The following is a 7,154-nucleotide window of genomic DNA, read 5'->3' as shown; positions in this document are numbered from 1 at the left end:
CCCATACTTGTATTTGAGAAGTTATAGATGGACTATAATGAAATTTTATTTTTTTTCAATGAACTAAATGATACTGTTGTTGAGGCGAAAATACGAATTCGAGATGCAACACCTGATTTTCCTAGTAATGATGCAATTAAAGGCTATTTGCACTCTAATAATCGATTTCTCATATTGGTATGCTTTTATATGAAACTTCATTGTAGTGGAATTGTTACTCTCTGATACATTCACTCTCTATATTTATAGCATAAGTACTTTACTGGTTAGTGGTTACAAATCGTTTTTGGAGATAAAATAATTAACTTTTGTCTACCCTTGAAGCCCAAGACCTTGATCAATTGTGTATTTGTCCATTACTGTACAATTTTGTCAACAAAGACAGCAGTTATGCTTTGGGAAAAGCTGTCCTGGCTACTAAAACAGACATGCTGCAAATTAGTTTTTTCTTCTTAATAATTTATATAACCAAAATTTGTATTTATTATTTTGTCTTTTCATTTGCTTATGTTTGTTTCTTTATTTTGCACTTGTGTTTGCTTCTAGAATATTAGTTTAACAAGGTCTATTTAATGCCTTTTAGATTTATGTTTGTATTTATATTCAAATTTCTTTCAATATTTAACTGTAGTTGGAAGTACTGGCTACACTAAGGACCTTGATAGCGAAGCCAAAGGGGTTGCACAAACTTTTGCTTGAAAATGTTATTGTTTTTTTATTTGCAATATCATTAACTTGCATCCTAATTATGATGGTGGGAATAAATAAGTTAGGTTGAGAATTGCAAAACCAAACTATAATTTAGTTATCAATTTAATTATTTGGATTTTTTTGTCTTTCTGTTTTGAACTAACACTACCAATTTAATTCTAGAACTTCTATTTTTTTCTCTTGCATAATTTCCCAAGAAAATGATTAGATTCTATTGAGGGGTTTTTATTGGTTCCGTGGCACCCACTATTTTAATTTATTGAGTCATACCAAATACCTGATAGTACTTCATGTTTATAATTTTCTCCATTTGATTTCTATAGCTGATTTTTCTGTTTGATGATATATATATTTATTTTTGAATAAAACGTCCAAAGATTTACTGCTTTCTTGTGCTCAAATAATCTCATCATAATTGATACCATTATTAGTAAAACATCAAATAATACAACATGTGTATGCATTAAGAAAATGAGCACACTAAAATAGAATGGAATTATGTAGAAATTGTTGATGGTGGTGTTGTTATTATTCTTACTGCATCTGTTCACCTTGCCATGTCCAAACAATGTCTTTTAAAGCTGGTCTTATATCCTTTTTCATTATTGTATTGTATTCCAATGTATCACCACTGGACTTGCTTACTTCAACCAGGTGAAAGGAGGGTGGGAATTCATATATCTCAGCTTGAATTGAAATTGGTCCTTTTCTACCTTTGATCCCTCCATTTTCAGGGACCCCCTGTCCTTTTCTGTTTGATGATATTTGAAAGAAAATGGTGATTTGGTGGCTGTTAAAGTGCAAAGGCCCTTTGTTCTTGAGACTGTAACAGTTGATTTGTTCATCATACGAAATTTGGGACTAGTTGCTCACAAGTTTCCCCAGGTAGTTTTCTCATGTAATGGATTTAGTATTAATCTGCTCCTTCAAATACTTGCTTTCAAAGGGGTGAACGTAGTGTTAATAAAAGATTTTTTCCTCCCAATCTCCATTCTTTCTGTTAATTCATTTCAGATCTCTGTAGATGTTGTTGGACTGGTTGATGAATGGGCAGCCCGTTTCTTTGAGGAGCTAGATTATGTTAATGAGGGTGAAAATGGAATGTGTTTTGCTGAAATGATGAAAAAAAGACCTTCCACAGGTGACTTTGATAACCTTTCCTTTTTTGTACGTGAATTCTTGTTTATTCTGAACCTGTAAGTTTTGTTTGATGCTATGATTATCAAACTACATTTCACCAGGAGCTAACTTCTAGCGTGCTAAACAAATGTTTAGTTATGTGAAAGTTTAATTTTCTGAAAAATAGGAGCTGCTAATAATTTGATGAATAAGACTTCTTTACTAATGATAGACTTTTATTTTATTTATACTTAAAAGAAATGTAGAATGTTTCCGTAGTTTATATTTATCTATTTAAAAGTCAATGATAACAGAGAATTGTTGTAAAAACAAGTCTTTCTTTCCTTTTCCTCCATTCTATTCTGTAAGCCCCTCTTAGTTTTTATTTAATTCCATTAAAGAGAATTCAATAAATTGCTACTGTATTGAATAAATCAAACAAATTTTTTTAAGAGTACATAAGATAATTTGGAAGATTTTTTTTAAACTTCTTACCATAATAACAAACGCAAGGCACGTTACTTTCATGTTTTTTTGGCTTCGGTAAACTGAATAAATCTTTTGAATGCAAGAAAACAACATATACACACAAATGCATTGATCTTAAAGTGCAGTTGGTATCTTGTAGAGTAGTTAACTAAAAAGTAGTTGAACATTAGACAATGAGTTCTTTCATTTCATAGTCATACAATTATTTGGCTCCCTGAGTACAAGCCCAGGTGGTATAAGTTCACCATCCAACTATTCTGTTACTTGGAAATTTTGAGTCTATAATTTATTGTTGCTCCATGAATGGCGTCTAATAACTAAGTTTATATAGCTTATGTCTGAAGGAAGTAAAATGGGTTTTCAATAAATTAAGGATATAAATACATAAATATATATATATATATATATATGTATATATGTTTGAGTTTTCAATAACAACCACTAGTATTCTTTGTGCTTATCCTAATTCCTTTGTGTTTTTTGGACCCTTTTCTTCTTTTTCTTTTCTTTTTCTCCAACGTACACTATACACACATGCTTTTACTTTTCTATTGAATTTTTCATGGTGGCAAGTCTAGAAGAGACATAAAACATTCATTACTTGACAAAGATTGTCAATGCAAATTTGATAGGGAATACAAAAAAGAGCCAATTAACTCACTCTTTTAGAGGTGAAAGGTAGGGAAAACAGAGAGATACCTACCTCACCTACAAAAAGGAGAATATTCAATAAGATTATGCAATATTCTTCTCGATAGGGATGATGGACCACCTATATATATTGCTTGATCTATCAAAATCTTATTCCCCTAATATCCAAAGTCTTGAAGAAAATGATGGTCAAACTTTTTGTATTTCATATATTCTTCTTTTCGCTAATTAATTAAATGTTAGGATTATTGTTTCTTTGCTAATTTAATCATCACTTGGCCTCACCACCATGCATGATGTTATGGCAATTTAATTATTTAGGACTTGCTAGGTTCATCATTCCTGATGCTATTCCAATAAATTTCTGACCATTAGTGAATAATAATCAACCAAAGAAGATTTTTCTGCTTACAAAGTTGTTTGCATGTGATTGTGTGTAGTACAATATTTTTCTTCTTTTTGTCTCTGCAGACAAATTAATCACGGAAACATGTAAGTGTAAATATTTAATTACAATGGTAATTAAGTAAGTAACATTCTGAGTGCATAATCAATTGCTGATTTTATGTCTATTACTTTTCAGCTTTTTCATGTAGCTCTTTCTTCTTCTTTTTTATTATTATTATTCATCTCTATCTCCCCTCAATTAACTAGCTTGCTTAGTTTAAGTGGAATAATGATGAAGCTAATGTAACTTGTGGCTTACATTTATTCATCTTTCTAGTATTGCATATAAACACAAACCATTATTATTAACACACACACACACAATATGTCTAAATAAAAAAAGCCCTTAAAGAGTTCATTAGACAAATAATAGTTGTTGATACAAGTGTGACTTGTAAAAGAATATACAAGTATGTATGCATATATTTGTTGTGTTGATTTTAACCTTTTTAAAAGAGCATGTCAACATCTGACCTTTTTTTTTATAATGTTGGTTAAAATGAATATGTTAATATTTTGATTGGTCTTAAAGTATTGGATTGGTAGCTAATTGCAAGAGGTATGTTGTATTTGATTTAGTTTAAAAAATTTCAATATTTTACAGTTTTGAATGATAACTGTATTACTTTAGTGGAGTTTGAATATCTTAGATCTTCATTCGTAGTGAAGTAGGTTATGAAAATTATGTGTGCTGCGGTGATAACGGAAGGTTGAAAACTTGCATGTCTTAGTGAAGTAGGTTATGAGAATTTTGTGTGTTGCAGTGATATATGGATGAAAACATGTGTGTTGTTTGATTTGTTTGACATGTTGGTGTTGATTGTGACAGATGGCTAGGCTAGTAAATTAGGGGATATGTTGTTTGATTTTGTTAATTGAACCCCTCATCCTTATTTTTATCCTTTGTTTGATTTTTGCTAACCCAAACCTAAGTTGCTTTTAGAGGTTTATTGTTTCTGTCCAATGGTATAATATAAAACAGTCATGGAATATTTGTTTTTGCAAGTCAAAATTTAGTGAAGTCTTATCTTGTCAATACTCTGCTTTTTAAGAGTCGTTTTGGAGTGTAGTTCATAAATTATTTAATTGTTTGTCTTATTGATATTGCATTTTACTTACTTTTATTTCTGTAATTATTATAGTCTTAGGTATTTTATTTAATCTGACCTTGCTCTTATTTGCTCTTATTTGTTAATAGGTAAATGTATATATATGTATTTTGTTCATTTTAGCTTGAGATTGTTTTGATGTCATAGTTGTTTTAAAAATAATAGTGGTATCGATGTCTAAAATAAAAAATAAAAAAGAAGCAGCAAATTCCTACTTTCTTTCTCTATATGTATAAGTTTCTATTTATTATTAACTTGCTTTATCTATGGTTATTGTAAAAGATTCCCAAATGAGCCTGTTCTGATGAATCACCTCCTCTGTGTCTACTTGGTCTGATCCTCTTGAGCCTCAAAGTACTACTATTACTGATCAAACCCCAAAACTGATCAATTTGAAACATCTTTTCCACCCTTTATTTCGTTTCCATTTTTTTACCTTTTTTTCCCCTTCTTCTTCTTCAAATAATGTGAATATAATATGAAATGATTTTATAACATAATTAAGACCCAAAGAGGGGCTACTACCTAAAAAGAAACTGTTACAAGTAGTGGAATCTCATATCGCTAGTATAGCCAAAAGGCTTAAACTCAATGGCTTTTAGGAAAAAGAAAAATTTGATGAGGTGTAATTAAGACGGGAAGATATAAAGGAATATAACAAACAACAAAACAAAATTATCTCATATTCCATTATAAGTACACTTTTAACTAGCGTATGTCTTGCATAGAAACAATGTCATGTTGGAATATACATATCAATATGTATGTCATACATTATTCTCTACCTTTATTTTTTGAATTTTCAATTAATTCATAGCTTGCTTACCTAATTATATTTTATAATATTTGATTGGGATTAATTAGTAGCTTAGCTAATCTCTGCCTCTTTTTCGGGCATCGAAAGATTTTTCTTATGTGACTGAGATTTTTGTTGTGGATTTTTTTAAGTGGAGTCTTTCTTTTTATCTTTGGAAACATTGACCTAAATAATTAATTAGTTTAAATCCTTTTGAGTCAAATATTTGTAGCTTTGTCTGATTTTTATTTTTTACTAATTTGTTATTTTTCGTTTTTTATTTTGGAATGCTAGTACTGGATCTAATTTTCAGTGCTGCTTTTGTCTTTTCTTGTGTAGGTGTATAAAATTTTCTTAAAACGATATATATTGGTTTGCTAAAGTTAACTGAATGGAGTAACTGAATGAGATATGATTGGTCATTCCCTGAATAGTTATTTATGTTGGTGATGGTCATTCATTTTATGGTTTTGCTTATTTGTTTTATTGAAGATATGAGACTATTCTAAGTATGAGGCTGCTCTTGCTTTTTCTTAGTCTACTCTCCCTAATAAATCAGTTTTGTGGAACGTCTTTGCCTCTTTTAGTGGCCAGTTCAAACATTATACTTGTAAGCATGACTTCTATTTCTGACATTTTGTAATTGATTGATTGTTCATAAACTAGTCTTTGACAAGTCTAATGTTTTTAATGATTAAAGGACTTTTTTTTTGGGCAATGTGCAGGTATATTGAGATGTCTTTCTTTGGAGCAATGCTAGACAAAGTTTGTGGTTGAAGTTTTTAGAATTAAAGAATGTATTTTACCAACTTTGTATACATTTCCTAAATTGTACCGGTCCTCAAAAATATATTTGTACAATTTTAAGGGTGTTTTAAGTATATTAAATTAAGCAGGTTTGAATTAAAGCAATAAAAATTAATTATAATGTACAGTGTTATATAATAATAATTCAAGCTTATCCAATATTTACCGAGATTTTCGGAAACTACACTAATGAATATTAGTTATGTAACGCCCTGGTTACCCCAGAACAGTTACGGTGAACAGTGAACTGGAAATTTGACTCGCTACCCGAGTCCTTTGGTTAAAAACGTGATCTAAGTGTTATTATTAGGTTAAGGTGGAAAACCAGTAAAAAGGAAAGGATACAATTCATTAAGTAAATAAACTGCTCATGAGCCTTTCAAAATGTTTACAAGTAGTTTGTAATACAAAAGAGTCGCTACTGTTTCAAATTTACAATTCCCGCCGGCCTAAGCGGCAAAAATAGGGTAAACCCTTAGTCCCTCTGAGAACTCCCTGACCGTGGTTGTCAAGCGGCCCAGTATGTACACAACATCGCCCAAGCTCTCCACTCAGGGTTGGGTGAGCTTCTCCTTTCCTTTACCTGCACCACATAGCACCCATGAGCCAAGGCCCAGCAAGAAAACATAGCATCGCATGATATAATATCAACAATAGCCATAATAATCGTTCAGGATTAGCAGTCCAAGCAAATAGGTGACAATAGCCAAAGGTCACAATAATGAGCATAGCTCCCTCTAGCCATGTGACGATAGGGTCACCAGGGCTTAACTGATAAGTGATTCTTTCATAAGTTTGATCAGGACAGGTGCATGGCGATTGGTCACGAACATAACCTTCCTCCCGACTCTAGAGTCGTAACTATGGACAACGTCCCCTAGCCATGTGACAATCAGTCACCGAGGTCATATACCTTGGCTATAAACATCTGTTCTTAGACCAGGCAAGTGCTTATAAGTTCTTCGACCTTAGGGTCGGTCCCGCATTAATGCCATAGAGCCATTCAATGCGTGATCATCGACTTT

The 7,154-nt window shown here is 31.5% G+C and overlaps 1 long non-coding RNA gene across 1 annotated transcript; it reads left to right on the top strand.

Annotated features, from left to right (window-relative positions):
* Positions 1–622: 622 nt before the first annotated feature.
* LOC133780285 (uncharacterized) lies at positions 623–6,218 on the top strand. The gene is made up of 3 exons (XR_009869208.1): positions 623–1,596; positions 1,726–1,852; positions 6,048–6,218. It is a non-coding gene; the product is annotated as an uncharacterized LOC133780285 (long non-coding RNA).
* The last annotated feature ends 936 nt before the right edge of the window (positions 6,219–7,154 follow it).

This window comes from Humulus lupulus, chromosome 5 (genome assembly GCF_963169125.1).
Source record: "Humulus lupulus chromosome 5, drHumLupu1.1, whole genome shotgun sequence".
In the NCBI taxonomy this organism is placed as follows: domain Eukaryota; kingdom Viridiplantae; phylum Streptophyta; class Magnoliopsida; order Rosales; family Cannabaceae; genus Humulus; species Humulus lupulus.
This window is presented reverse-complemented; position numbering and strand designations above follow the sequence as displayed.